The sequence below is a fragment of the Sebastes fasciatus genome, chromosome 8, assembly GCF_043250625.1.
Source record: "Sebastes fasciatus isolate fSebFas1 chromosome 8, fSebFas1.pri, whole genome shotgun sequence".
NCBI lineage: Eukaryota > Metazoa > Chordata > Actinopteri > Perciformes > Sebastidae > Sebastes > Sebastes fasciatus.
This window is the reverse complement of record NC_133802.1, coordinates 28,814,621-28,830,726: the sequence shown is the minus strand read 5'-3', so window position 1 is coordinate 28,830,726 and position 16,106 is coordinate 28,814,621. Positions and strand designations below refer to the sequence as shown.

General features: G+C 41.9%; 1 protein-coding gene across 2 annotated transcripts in view; it reads right to left on the bottom strand.

Annotated features, from left to right (window-relative positions):
- The window catches only part of LOC141773122 (IQ motif and SEC7 domain-containing protein 1-like), a 152,752-nt gene that overhangs the window by 124,499 nt on the left and 12,147 nt on the right, over positions 1-16,106 (bottom strand). The gene's annotated exons all lie outside the window — the stretch shown is intronic.

Here is a 16,106-nt window from a genome sequence, read left to right as displayed (position 1 = left end):
CAGGAAGGAAGATGGAACACATAACTGACATTAATTAACATCAATTAATCAATGAATCCTGTGAGAATCACCACCTCCACCACCATCGTGGTAACGTTAGCAGTCAAAGAGTAGTTTTGAAAGGGCAGGCTTTTTTCAATGTCGCCGGTCTCCTCCGAAATCTTTCTATGCGTGCAGCATGCGACGATCTCATCCTCTGAACTGCACGGAAGGCAGGCGAGAGGTTTCTTAAAATATAAACAACAGTTGGCGATGGGGTTGGGCGATGTTTTGTTATTTCATTTAGCTGATTTAATGGTCTTACCCTGAAGTCTCGCTTAGCTGCTCAGCGGGCAGAGAGAGAAACAGCGGGGGAAACAACGTGGATTTTCACATCAAACTCGGTGAAATAACTGTTTTTTTCGACCCCACCAGAGTTGGTGATTGTTGGAAAGACTAACGACGACGGTTTTGGTGAGTTTTATTTTGTTTCTGTGAAGTTTGAATGAAGTGATTTTACGATGCTCCGCCACTAGAACAGCTGATCTCAACATAAACAAATACACGTGGATGATGACGCAAGTGTACTCGGGCACGGTACGGATCAATCGTACCTAATATAAAAACGCCCTAAACGATTTTAGAGTTTGTCACTGTGCGATTCTGTTTTCGCGTGAATGTTTAAACGTAAACGTTTCTGCTCCGTCTGGGTTTCTGTTGGTGCGTTAGCGAGCTGCTAATTTAATCGGAGTCTTTGTCAACAGGTTTCCTCCGTCTGTACTGAACTCTTCTCCTCAATCTGCACAATCAAAACGAGATGAAATGGAGAGATACAGAGAGAGAGAGATAATCAGAGAGAGAGAGTGAGAGATGCTGCATTTCAGTTTTAGCAGCTCCAGAAAGGAGGCCATGCCAACAGTGTTGTTAAGGGCAACCGTTGCAAATGAAGAAACATGTTGTCACGGTAACAAGGACTGCGTGTATGTGTGCGTTTTAAATAGATCCTCCACTGCTGCTGCTCACAGTTGATTTACTATTTCCAATAGGTTACACACGCACGCACGAACGCACGCACGCACGCACGCACGCACGCACGCACACACACACGCACGCACACACACAGTATATCTATATGTTGTACACATGGTCTGAAGTGAAAGCATACACAAATGCAAGTATACACTGTAAAAAAATTTATGTATTTTGTATATACAGTTCCCTTTGTTAACACCTTATTTTGAAAACCGGACGTAGTCACACGTGTCTACTTCCTCTAACTTCTCCAAGTCCGTCTCTAGCTCTCCCATCAGCTCCGTTCTCTTTATACATCCATGGTCAGCTCCATCAGGGCCGTTTGAATGCATTTAACATAAATGTCAGTATATGGGCGCTCTACAGTTGTAGCGTCGGCCCATTTGACCACGGAGATGAGAGTGACGGCCGGCTTGACCGCACGTTACCGCAATACGATAACGTTTCCTCTCCATGACCGAGTTAGCATGCAGCTTTAGCCGTGATGTCTAGCTCTGCTTTTCCTGCAATGTCTGAAACCCAAAGTGTTTCCATACTTTACTGGATGTGTAGTGTTTACCACTTTGGATTTAACATGTGAGGGTGCAGGTCGTATCTACGCCGACCCTCCGCTGTTTTCTACTTTCTCGTTTCGGTTTGCTGTGGCCGGCTAGTTTGTTTTGGTTGAAGGATACGGAATGGATAAGAGGTCATGTTACTCGTTACACAATAAAAGCGGTAACTTCCTTCTCCCTCCGCATAGACTCAAATACATCATTCTGGCGTTAAAAATATTATTTCATCATCTAATAACAACAAAGACTACTCCCGAATTAAATTTTCTCATAAAATTGGCACACAAACTGAAATATAAAAACTATTTTTTTTTGTTTTACTGAAGCAGGATATACGTGAAGGAACAAAATAACTAACTCTCTGAATACTGATGTTAAGATGTCGACCTATTCCTTTAAGAGTCGTACTTTGATGTGCACTTATGTCTGCAGTACATCAAGGTTTTGGAGAGGTCTGAGCGGAAACCTCAGCCAATACTCACTGAGCAAGGAACATAATCTTCTGACAGTATAGAGGGCGCTACTGCCTCCACGATTTACATGTATTATGAGATCTTTCTTTCTCTCTCTCAACAGTAACCTAACGTCAACACACGCACACACACACACACACACACACACACACACAGTTGGACCCCAGGGTGTTGTCCTGCGGCTCGGCTCTGAGAGGTAATTCATCACTTCTCTATTCATATCAGCTAGCCTAGTTTCCCCTGTAGCACACACACACACACACACACACACACTGCAGTGAGTGCATGCACGTACAGCGACACGGTGGCAAACAGAGGAACGAATACTAAACACACACACACACACCGACAGACAGGTGCAGGGCAGGCTGCTGATATTTAACTACAGTGCAGCTCCATTCAACAAGCCTGCGGCACTCAGCACTGATGCAGCCCACGCATGCACACACGCGTACACACACACACACACACACACACACACACACACACACACAAACGTAGCACTGAGTTGCTGCTGTTGTCACTCTCTCTGAACAGCTAGCTCATCCTGTAGCTCACCAACTGTCAGTCTCCAGGATCTCTACTGGATTTTAAAGGGGCAGTTCACGTAGACAATGAATGGGAAGCGTGTAGACGACGGACCCTGTGGACACGTACTGGAAGTTTGCCAAGAAGGAAAGGAGATGAATTCAAAGATGACGCACAAATCTGCATATTCAAAACAACCCTCGACAAGAAACTTTATATAAGAAGTGGACGTAGTCATCGTGACGTCACCAGTTGGTTTGTGGACTACGGGTTTGAAGCCTTGAGTTCAGCATTTTCGCTGTAGCCATCATGTAATTTGGCCGTCTCCATCTTGTTTTTTTGCAACCAGAAGTAACACGAGAGGGCGGAGTTAAGTACATCTGAATGCTGAATAAGACATTTTTAGGCGACCAAAATGTTACAATTAATTTTGATGAACTGAAAACACAAGTTCTAAGACAAAAACACGGACAACGCCGTGGTAGCAACATGTCAATCACAAGGTAGCCCCACCCTAAGCATCCCCTGCTTTATGGTCTATTTGACTCTAAATGGGACCATAATGTACTAAGTGAACATCATGCTGTATTGAAGAAGACTTGAAACTAGAGATTGAGACCATAAAAACATGTTTACAATGTTTGAAGTGAGAAGTAGGCTCATTTTCTCATAGACTTCTATACAATCAGACTTCATTCTGCAACCAGAAGAGTCGCCCCCTGCTGGCTGTTAGAAAGAATGCAGGTTTAAGGCACTTCAGCATTGGCTTCACTTGAGGTTGCCGCCTGCCCTAGACAAGAGATTGAATGAACACGGGCAAAAGACAATATCAGCTGTCTGTGAACACCAGACCAAAACCCTTCACAGCATCAGGGGTCAAAGGTCATCGAGCAGGAGCCAGTGCACAGCCGGAGAAACGTCAAGATATTCACATCTGACACCAGAGTCTAGGGATGTCCTGATAGTTATTTTAGCCTCAAATCTAGTCTACTAGAGCGTTCACGTATACAGTATATATGTGCAGTTGAGTGAGTTCCTGTCCTCAGTCTCGGTCTGTTCCGTGTTCAGATTCGTGTAATGTGTCAGCGCCGATTAACCAGGTGTGTGTGCACCTGCTGTCTGTAACAAATTAAAGTGAGTCTCATCCTGATTCTTATCCTGTCAGGAATGTGTCTGATCTTTAAAGCACCTTACAGGCTCAATTCAACATTAATGAGTCCAGAAATTACCAGAACTTCTCTCTCCTTTTACAGCAGTACAGGCACAAACGCAGTGAAACAGGCAAAGATGTTTCACTTGGAGGCCATTTTCTCAGACGTTTGAATGTCTTTCTTAGTGCTAGAGAGCGCTCATAAATCACAAACTAATAGAAGAAATACAAACTGCTGGTTTTGACTGGAGTAATTCAGTCAACCCTGAACAATGAAGAAAACATCTCATCTATGACTGTTGTTGACAAATGTGACAATTTTGCTGTGATTGGCTATTACAGATGATCAAACGGTTGTTAAAATACTGACAAATACTATAATTCACTGTCTTCAAAGCAACTTTAAAACGCGTCTTAACAACCTTCAACTATCGCCACAATTCAACTAATAGCAGAGGAATTATATTCATGAAATACAACTCAGTAATGGTCACTGAAGTCTGCACCTGATCCTGCTAACCCTTCATCTTGCTCATGTAGAAGCTCATACGTATTAACAGTCAGGTGCACATACAGTATGAACATTGCAACAGGTTTCGCTTGCTGTTCATACTGGAGATCCCTTCCTAAATTAATTTCTGATAATATCTGAGTGATGGGGGAGAAAATCCACAGTCCTCCTTCTGTGAACTTATATATTCTTAAATTTATCTGAAACTATTGACAAGATGTTTCTGTTTTTAACAGAAGAAAATCGAATCGAAAACATCAACAGTCAAAATCTGGTGCTGGTGGCGGCACAGAGACCAGACAATTGACCACAATGCATTGCAGCTGATGGACAGGTGTGATTCTCACTTTGTTGTCAAACAGCAGGATTCTCCCACGTCCCTCCTACTTTCTGTCTCTCTGCCTACACGTGCGATCCAAAGCTGAACGGCATTCTGGGTAATGTAGGAAATCACTAACTAGGGTATATAAGGGGCAGGTTGGGGGAAGTTCTGTAGAGAACAAACACACGTAATCACTCATTAACTCCTGCTCTGTGTTGGATATCCTTCATGACATTGAACAGCTGAAGACATTTTTACAACGAGACTGCTGGCAGCTTCTTTCCCAGCATGCAGTGCGACCGTCCTCTCGGGTTTTGCAGTAGTGTGGATGGATTACCGGCGATGTCATCAGACCGAGACGCACAGCAGCAGACATTTTCTACCAACGACACAGGAGATACTGCACTGCTGGCCTCAATACTCACACACACACACACACACACACACGCGCACGTGCACACACACACACACACACAGTGATAGTATATATTTGCATGCAGTATGAATGTGTTATTTTTGGCTTTTCTAAAATGGTGTATTTCTGGTGTGTTCTTTATACTATGACAGTTTTCCTAAAATTAGATTTAAAAAAAAAAAAAAATCGCAATATTGCGCCTTGCTTACAGTATCACAATATATCGCAATATATTAAGTCGTTACCCCTGTATCATGATACGCATTGTATCGCCAGATTCTTGTTGATACACAGCCCTACCTCTTAGTGTATTTCCATAGTGCTGGATGGTACTGACTGAACATCCAGAAGGCAAAGACTAAAAGTTTCCAACTGTAACAGCACAACGTGTCCGTTTTTCTCTTCAGTGGTAAACTCCAACATCTCTCCTGGTTTGGTTCAACATTAAAGTCGGTGTCTTGTCCTTTCAGTCTGCTGTTTGTTATCGAGCTGGATAAATAAAACTCACATCTTTACATCAGCTGGCTGCTGCCAGGATATTCTCCGAGCCATCTGTGTGCTGTGAGATCTGCTGCCAAATATCAGCCGTTACAACAGGACTTCACACGACCATTAATGTGCTTTTATGCACCTAAATGTTTACAAATGAATACATATTTAAATGTTTTATACTGAACACAGACAGGGTTGTTATTAGTGCTGGGACGATACACCTATCTCCCGATTCGATACTATCATGATACTTGGGTGCCGAATCGATAAGTATTGCGATTCTTCAAGTATTGCGATTATATATTGCGATTTATTGCAATTTTTTTTTTTTACTTCTCACTCAGACAGTAATTACAGAGCAAGTAAAGAAGAAGAGTATCACAAAAAGACACGTTTCTGATAGTTGTTGGTATTGTGTTCACTCAGTTTTTCAGTCTTAACATTCTCTAAACTGTAAGTGCAATATAGTCACAACTGTTTGATGGGACATCACAACTCTATTGCATTTCTGCAAAAGGTGGTTAACTCACCCAAAACACTTCATTCATGCTCCAAAACGTTATTCAAAAGTTATCGTGTCAGTAAAGGACTAAGTCGTCTGTTTTGCTCGTACACTGCAGCTGGCGCACCGCTGCATCTTGTCGGTTAACGGTTAATAATCGGTTAAAGAGGGTCGGTTAATCGGTTAAAAAGAACATTTTAAATTAGCATCCCTAGTATGATCGATGAATTTTACGTACATGTGACCAGTAGATGCTGAGATATCTGATGATGGATGAACAAACCTGCTGCTACTGAAGCCCAAAGAGTCAAATCCTCCACTGTGTGAGTGAAGTTAGCATGTTAGCATGAATTAGCGTTTGTTTGTCGATCTGTTTACCTTCCTGCTCGCTCATAGTGACGTCACTCTGCATCACAGCGACTCAGCTGAAAATGCAAATGCGGCCACGTGTGAGCGAGTGGATGAAAAAAAAGCTGCAGAGGAGCCGAGTGTGTCTGCCGTTATGAAACCAAACGGCACTTTCTCTTTCCTCCACCTCCTCCTCCTCCTCAGCCTACCCAGCTGTTGCCATGACAACACAGCATCCGTCCCTCCTCCGGGGAGGGAGGAGGGGTCCACCTTCAACACCACCACCAGCCGGCTCCACGACTCATTTTCATGTTGCCAAATATAACAGACAGACGGACGGACAGAGGGAGGGAGAGACATGATGCTCTGTGTGTGTGTGTGTGTGTGTGTGTGTGTGTGTGTGTGTGTGTGTGTGTGTGTGTGTGTCTCAACATCCAGGTCAGCTGTAGAATGATTACACCATCAATCAACAGGACTGATATCATCTGACACACACACACACACACACACACAGAGAGAGCTGGGTGACTACGGTGAGCCGGAGGGGACAAGAGTTATTAAGAGATTTTGAGTTTTTGTGACTAAACTGGAAATGATTTAATAAATGATGTAACGCGATTAAAAGTTAATTTCAGTTATAAAAAGATGATTTTAAGGGTTTGAGCAGATTTAAAGTGATTGGCTTTACGGACTGTGACGGCTGAGAACATGTTTTATAAAGAAGTTTCACTCAAACTGAAGAAAAGAAACTGGAGAGAGACGAAGAAATTAAGTACTTTCAGCAAAACGCTCTTGATCAGAAGTGTCCTTTCTTCAAAATCAGCCAGTGACTTCAGTTATCATTTGATTAAATCGTGTGCTGCCAGTTGTCTGTCTTTTCCTCCAGATGGTCCATGTCTCACTCAGAGAAACTACTCTTTCAAATGAACCTTGAAATAAAAGAAGTCTTTTTTAAAGAATATGACTAAAGGTCTTTTCAGGCAAAATGCAAATAAATAAATAATAAATCGCACGTCAATTTAAAAATTCAAAACCATCTGTCTCTATAAGCCGATCCAAACTGAATCAAAAACTTTAGTATTTTGCAGTGCAGGTTTTTTGTCATGCAGCCGATAAAAACAAGCCAACCGATAAAATAATGGCTTTTACTTGGACGTCAATTTCATAATTCTGTTTATGCCGTCAAACAACAACATGGTTATTGATCCATTTGGTCCTCTTTAACAAACAAAGTAAAGATTATAAAGACAACATCTGGGGAAGTAAAGCAGCTTAACTTGACTGTGATGGTGGGTAGCCGACAAAAAAGAAGTAAACACTAGCGCTGTCAATCGATTCAAATATTTAATCGCGATTAATGGCAAATCAATTGCACATTTTTTATCAGTTCAAAATGTACCTTAAAGGGAGATTTGTCAAGTATTTAATACTCTTATCAACATGGGAGTGGGCAAATATGCTGCTTTATGCAAATGTATGTATATATTTATTATTGGAAATCAATTAACAACACAAAAAAGTGGCAAATATTGTCCAGAAACCCTCACAGGTACTGCATTTAGCATAAAAAATATACTTAAATCATAACATGGCAAACTGCAGCCCAACAGGCAACAACAGCTGTCAGTGTGTCAGTGTGCTGACTTGACTATGACTTGCCCAAAACTGCATTTGATTATCATAAAGTGGGCATGTCTGTGAAGGGGAGACTCGTGGGTACCCATAGAGCCCATTTTCATTCCCATATCTTGAGGTCAGAGGTCAAGGGCCCCCCTTTGAAAATGACCATGCCAGTTTTTCCTCGTCAAATTTATCGTAAGTTTGGAGCGTTATTTAACCTCCTGCGCGACAAGCTATTATGACATGGTTGGTACCAATGGATTCCTTAGATTTTTGTAGTTTCATTGGATGCCAGTATCTTCACTTCAAGAAATTAGTGGCGATAAAATGAATTTGCATCACGCGTTAACTTTGACAGCCTTAAAAATGACTTTTGCTCACGCGATCAATAGATTTCCTCCACTGAAGAGGAAATGCTACAAATACAAATTTAATGTAAAGTCTGAATAGTTTTCTTTTTTGGACCAGACTGAATTCAAGATGGCCGCCCATAGCTCCGGTAACACCACAGTACTTCATGAAAGTTGCCTTCATGTGTTGTACGTTGAGTCATGCTGCTGATAATCTACAGCCGCCTCCTCAGAAATGGGAGTCATGGATTAAAACAGATCAATGAGCAATCAATAAACAAGCTGATCTATGGCTCTGACATATTGATCCAGAAACATTTAATCTTCCGACTGGAGGTGAGGTTCATCTGCAGCGAGGAAGGTGGACGACGGAGAGAGGAAGACGTGAGTAGGTATAGCAGCTGAAAAGGTTATTATATATTGTTCATGTGAAAGAAGGTAATATTAAAGGTTGTTTCATAAATGTGTATGATTGAATTTGTGCTCATTCACAGACAGTGTAATGAAATTACTTTAAAACAGCTCAGTTATCTTTTATCATACAGAGGTCTTTGTTTCCTTGGCACAAAAGGGGAATAAATAACAGCAAAATAAACAAAAACATCGGTATCGGATATCAGCTAAATTGTTATTTTGAACATCGGTATCGGCCCAGAATTTTGTGCAACCCTAATATTTACGTTTGTTGGTCAGCGGCAACCTCTAGTGGCCGTAGTAATTATGATGGAAGGAAGGAGGAAGTCATGTGACGTAGTATAAAGAGCAACAAAAGTCCACGTATGGAGGAGGTCGGGATGGATGGACGGGTCAAACAAACAAAGGACTTTTCACCCAGAAGGACGCTGTTCATGTTCCGTGTGAAAACAGAAGTCAACACGTATTATTTTACGCACGTAACCACGTCACGTACTTACATGCGTAACAAACATTCTTATTTTAACCCAAACCACATCCTTTTTGTAAAACTAAACAAGTAGTTTTGTTGCCTAAACATAACCAAGTAGTTCGGTTTCACACTGTTTCACTATGTGAGTAAAACTGACACGGTACGACAATGTTGAATAGAACGGTCATACATGCCGCGTTGGGAGTCGTTGGCAAACAATCTATTCTGTGGTTTAGGTATGAGGACGTGTTGTCAGGTGAGGATGTGGACGCCATGCCGGGTGAAGTTAGTTTGATGATCACCGATCATCCAATATAGCCTGCGTCAAGTTGAAGATTGTTTAAATATAGTTATTACAAGGCTTTGTTGAATACTCGATTTTGATTGGTAAATCACGGCATTCAACGGTCTGTTATTTCTTTATAGCAGACCGTTGCTATGTAAAACAGACCGTTGCTATGTATAACAGACCGTTGCTATGGTTCTCTGGAGGACCGTTTTGTTTCAAATTATTGATTTCTTAAGTAGTTAGTTGTGTAATAAGCGGGATAACGTACAGGTGGGTCGTTGTTGTGAAATAAACCCCTTCATGCGATGCAAAACCTCCGCTTCACTTCTGGGTAACCCCTGCACGACCGGCTTGCTGTACATTATCTCTAACATGTTGATCAGCTGATTGTTTTACTCAGGAGGTCTGTGTCAAATCCCTGCCACAATGGGATCACTTTACATTCATTCGAGGGTCTATGTTGTACAGATTGAAAAGCCCACTTGAGCTGAGCTATATAAATAAATCTGAATTGACTTCACATTGACATTTGTGAAAGTACAACAGAACTCCAAAGATGAAGCCAAACCTGTAACACGATTTTAACAACTTGTACCAGTAAATCACTGTGTGAATGCTGAAAAAACAAGATTCATATTTACATGTACAGTGAGCATCTGCTGACCAGGAAATATGAGAAGCTGCAGCAGCACATCTGAGAGGTTTGTAAGATCGTACAGCACCTCGTGTGAACCCGACCTCATTATTAAGACCCGTCTTTAATCGGCCTCCTGCCAGATCTGAGCGCTTTAATTGGTGCCGTTTGTTGGTGGAAACATGTTTAGCTCAGGACGATCAGGCACGAGTCAGCGCTGATGAGGTGCTTTTAGTCGACCTCCCATAAACTACTGAGTCAAGACTTTTAGCTTACACACACACACACACACACACACTGCAAATAAACGGTAAAATGAGGAAACACTGAAAATTAAACAAGGTGTCTTTCTCCGTCAGAAAAACGTGAGATTTTTTAAATGTGTTTTTAACACATTGAGGATGCTGGCTGAGCATCTACACTTCATAGGACTGTTTCCAGGACACTGAACTAAACCACACACACACACACACACACACACACACACCTGGTGCAGCAGTGCTGCTGACCGAGCTCATTTACACTCCTGTTATCGTCATCAGCACACAGAGGACGAGATGTCAGCAGCTGTTTACAAAAACAGGGTCAGAGAGAGAGAGAGAGATAGAGAGAGAGAGAGAGAAAGAGAGAGAGAGAGAGATAGAGAAAGAGAGAGAGAGAGAGAGAGAGGGAGAGATAGAGAGAGAGAGAGATAGAGAAAGAGAGAGAGAGAGAGAGAGAGAGAGAGATAGAGAAAGAGAGAGAGAGAGAGAGAGAGAGGGAGAGAGGGAGAGATGCTATCTGGAGTCCAAAATTAAAATCCTGTCAACATCGTGTCCACTGTTGTGTTGCTTTGAGCAGGAAAAGACACAGAAGAGGCTTTCAAAAGAGACGTCATCTCCACCGGGTGTTAACATCTGATCTGTATCTGGTCTGATCTGGATCAGGGAAAACACTGGTAAATTACTAGGGCTAGGACGATTCACCTATCTCTTGATTCGATACCATCACGATACTTGGGTGCCGTTTTGATATGTATTGCGATTCGATATTATGATTTATTGCGATTTTTTAACACTAGACCATGGGGAAAAGTTGAATCATACACTTCTAGGAACTTTTACTTTGGAAAATATCTAAAGTGATACAGTAAAAAGTTTTGATTTTCAGCATGTATGTAGTCAGAGATGTAATGCTTTATACTTCTGGTTAATATAATCCAATCAATCTTATTTCCATATATATATTTTGTATATAGTTTCCTTTGTTAACACCTTATTTTGAAAACCGGATGTAGTCACATGTGTCTACTTCCTCTAACTTCTCCAAGTGCGTCGCTAGCTCTCCCTTCAGCTCTCCCTTCAGCTCTCCAGACATTGATCCAGTGGTTGAGAATAGTTGCTATAGACTGTAAATAAGAAGTGGATGTAGTTACCGTGACATCACACATTGGTTGGACTATAGTTTTGAAGCACCAAAGTTTTGCATTTTTCCCGTTGCCATCTTGTTTTTTTGCAACCAGAAGTGACACTGTGTGGAGCTAAGTACAACTGAACACTGAATAAGACATTTTTAGGCGACCAAAATGTTACAAATAACTTTGATGACCTTTGTAGCCCCGCCCTAAAGCATCCCCTGCTTTATGGTCTATTTGACTCTAAACGGGACCATAATTTACTAAATGAACATGAAATGTTATGAAGTAACATAACCAGATGTTGCTATCCAGATAACGTATCTAGATACAGATCACTGGTTAACACCAGGAAGAGATGGGGAAGGAAGGAACGAAAAAAAATAGGGGATCTGCAGGAGAGAACAGAAAAGAGAATGATGCATCCTCTTTAAATTTCGTTTGCTCCATTTTCCTCTCTTCTCTTCATCCATCTGAATCCTACAGATCTGACTCCTGTGACTCTTCCACACCCACACTGCAGAACAACATCACTCTCTCTGTGTTCATTACCATAACTGCTCTCCATCAGTCTTTGCCTTCAGTTAGATCAATACCATGTCACAGCACTGATGTCTAATGATGCTTATGGCATCGTCACAGTCACACGTGTTCATCTCATCTGAGCTCTGAAGGTTTCTCTAATCATCAGTAGCAGCAGCAGAGGCTGTGCTCCTACATCTGTACTGTATGTAGCGGTAATGACTACATATATTATCTGGGGGTAACCCACAAAGTCAGATACTGAAAGTGTCCCATATGAATATTTATACGTGATTACTGCCTGAATACTACAGACTGCAACTGTGGTCAGAGTAAAACATCGTATCCTAACAAGGCTAATGTGTCTGTCTGTTCAGAATCTCCCTCCCTGAGCTGCAGTTGAACACTGAGCGACAGGACGGTGAGTTCACTGTCTCCTCGTCTTCACTCGTGAATCTTTTATAAAAACGTTTAGGATCATACCGCCGTTTTGCATTTTTTATTCTGTTTACTACGCTTGAGTTCAAATGTCTTCTTCAGGCTGCTTTGTGTGTGTCGTTGACGCTTTGGTGAGTTCATGAGCTGCCAATCACACAGCTGCATAAAAAACCTGATGGAGTTTTTGTGTGCAGTTAGTTTGCTTATTAAAGGCCGAGACGATTCAACCCAAAAATCAAAGAATAAAGACATTTCCCTCACACATTAGTGGTATTTTCTTTTTAATTTATAAGGGACATGTACTGTTTTATACTTCTGGTGAATATAATCCAATCAATCTTATTTCCATATATGTATTTTGTATATACAGTTCCCTTTGTTAACACCTTATTTTGAAAACCGGATGTAGTCACATGTGTTTACTTCCTCTAACTTCTCCAAGGTCGTCTCTAGCTCTCCCGTCAGCTCCGTTCTCTTTATACATCCATGGTCAGCTCCATCGGGACCGTTTGAATGCATTTAACATAAATGTCAGTATATGGGTGCTCTACAGTTGTAGCGTCGGCCCATTTGACCACGGAGATGAGAGTGACGGCTGGCTTGACTGCACGTTACCGCAATACGATAACGTTTCCTGTCCATCACAGAGTTAGCATGCAGCTTTAGCCGTGATGTCTAGCTCTGCTTTTCCTGCAATGTGTGAAACCCAAAGTGTTTCCATACTTTACTGGATGTGTAGAGTTTACCACTTTAGATTTAACATGTGAGGGTGCAGGTCGTATCCACGCAGACCCTCCAACGTTTTCTACTTTTTTTTTTCGGCTTGCGGAACAGATATGACGTGTCGTTACTCAGACTACAACAATAAAAGCGGTAACTTCCTTCTATCTCCACATAGACTAAAATGAAGCAAATATATCGATTCTGGTATTAAAAAATCAATATCAAAATCGTAAAAAAAAAATTGCGATACATAGGTGAATTGATTTTTTCCCCACCCCTAATATTTAGTTCAGAAAATATTGAATAATGAATGTGCAGAATGTTGAATGCATGTCTGCACAGTGTTCTATTTTCACAGTAGGTATTGGAGAGCATTGCAAGCCTGCAAAGGTAGACTTGAATAGGTCGACTGGATTCTGCAGGTCTGGTTAGAGCAGTTGTGCAGGGTTGGCGTGGCCTGTGGTGGTGGAGCCCAGTGTGATATCTTTTCATGGGGCCATAAAATCCCTGGTGGCGCCCTGGCTTACAAGTAGTTTGCTTATACAGTACTGGCTACTAGCTACCCACCAAGACTAGTGGGGCAAATAGGAGCTGAATTTTATGAACCACAAACCCTCAAAATTTGTTGTGGGGAACCTGTAAAATACTAAATTTGATCTACATGTTAATTTCAAAATGGCTACGATGAGAGATCTATAAACAATATTCGCAACTGCAGGTGTCTGATGTCGCTCTGTGAAGCCTTTACTTGGAACATGGACATACGCAAAATGTAATGTGCTTTTTATTGCAATATGGCTATCAGAAATCAAACTGAATACTTTAGAGAAAATATCTGAGGCAGAAGTTTGCGAGTCAACCTCACAGTTCCTAACCCTTCAGATGAACTGCTTTGTCATGTCCTACAACATTGTCCTGCCTCCTTGTGTTCACTGCTCCAGCCTGAAGTGCTGCAAAATAAATCTGTGTGGGGGTGTTTTGCATTTTGCTGCATCATGCCCAATACAAAATCACTCAGAAACCAGTGTAGGCAGCTCTGCAACATGCTGTCATGCCTCCGTGCCATAATCTGCCCCAGTGCAGTGTGGGATTTATTGGATCACACTCAGTCACTTGAAGAGGCAGCAAGCAGCCGATCGTACTGTGCGATTTCATAACGAATCAGCCTTATCTCCACTGCTGTCAGGCTCCATCATTGTTCTCTGCCCGTTACATCATTTGCAAGCTTGAGGTCAGCTTTTTCTCACGATATTAGCTGTACCTGAATGTCCCATGACTCAGTGCAGAAAAAAAAAAAAAAAAAATCCTCCGAGCCCTTTGATTCCTCAAGATGCCTCAGATGAACCCAGATCTGAAAGTCTGAGTCACGCTCTGTACCTCTGTGTACAATCTGTTTTACTTTTTGGCTGCACGTATGAAAGCTTATAAGACAAAGCAATAGTACTATTAAATCTGTCTCCATGAGTCATCACTGCGTTTCCCCAGCCTTCATCTCTGCGGCTCTATCGGGAGCCTCTGTGTTTGCAGTGGAGAGGAGGCGATGCTCTCTGTTCCCCACAGCAGTGCGAGCTTAGCGAAGCTTTGAGCGCTCCGAGCACCGAGCGAGGTTAAAACCATTTCAACTGTTAGCGCGAGTGTTGTCCTTCAAACAGGTTTTTCCACAGTTGCATAGCAACAGCAATCGCCATGACCAGCACTTCCCACAGACAGCGGTTCAGTGTTACTAGTTACAAAGGAGCTGCCTGGTACTGAACATGCACGGGACAACTGCAACCCTGCATCCTGTTGCCTCACGGCACCACACGGCCCCGTGTGCAACGACGACGACGGCGAGGCTCCGTCGTGCTCGACACTTCCTGATAGGATGCTTCTGAGATAGTGTTGCCAGGCAACAAACCCAATTCCAGGCAGCAAACACATTTCTGACTGAAAATGTATTCAGAGCAACAAAATTACAACAAAATAAGAGCAAAAACAGAAGCTACCTGGTAAGTGGTTACCATGGTGATTAGTACAGCCAACAACTTTAACATAAAGCACAGTGTGTTTCCTTTGTGGTCTCAGCAAGAACAACCAATCCTACTGCTTAGCAAAAATATCTGTTACATAACACCGTTCAGTCTGTGCTCCACCAATTATCAGTGTTAGAGATGCTGTAGTCGTTTAGTTCGTCTGTCTCTGGAGTCTCCTACAATATGGAAATTCCCACTACAACCTTCCACTCTGTAGCCCTAATAGCTGATAAAAGGATGGATATCTATCAACCCAGTACACCCACCAATTGCAGTGCAAAAAGAAAGGACAGAGGCATCAGCAGCCCCCTGTCCTTTGGAGGAAGAAACACTTCAATGTTAGACTTCAACAAGTCACCTCTCCTATTTGTCCAAAAACGCTCAAATCACGTTCAGCAAAACAGCTTTGCTTTCAAATCTGTTGTGTACATTTTTTTTTTTTTTTTGCCAGTGAAGAGTCAAGCAAAAAAAAATGTTTCCAGGTTAAATTTATCATGTGGGCACAATTTTTCTTGGCTTTCACATAACCTGCGTGAGAAAAGCTACAAAGTTAGTAGCGATCAAAGTCAAAGATTTACACGAGTTTTGGCAAAACAGATAGCGGGATGACAGACGGGCAGCAAAGTTTGGAAATTTAGTGACAGGATGCCATATTAACACTAATGTTGTTACCCATTAGAAATGGCAAAACTAAATATCTAAAGAAGCATTTGAACCACCATGTAACGTCATTGCTGTGAAACTGAGTGCCATATTCAATATGGCATCCTATGTCATGTTTTTCCAATAAAATAAAACTGACTTCATCCCAAGATTTACAAGCCAATTTCACTATTTTGCCAGAGATTCTGAAGTAGAAACCCAAAATTCAAGTTCCAGCAAAAGTTTCCAGCCTTTAGAAGGTAGACTTTGTTAATTTCATCCACTGCTGAG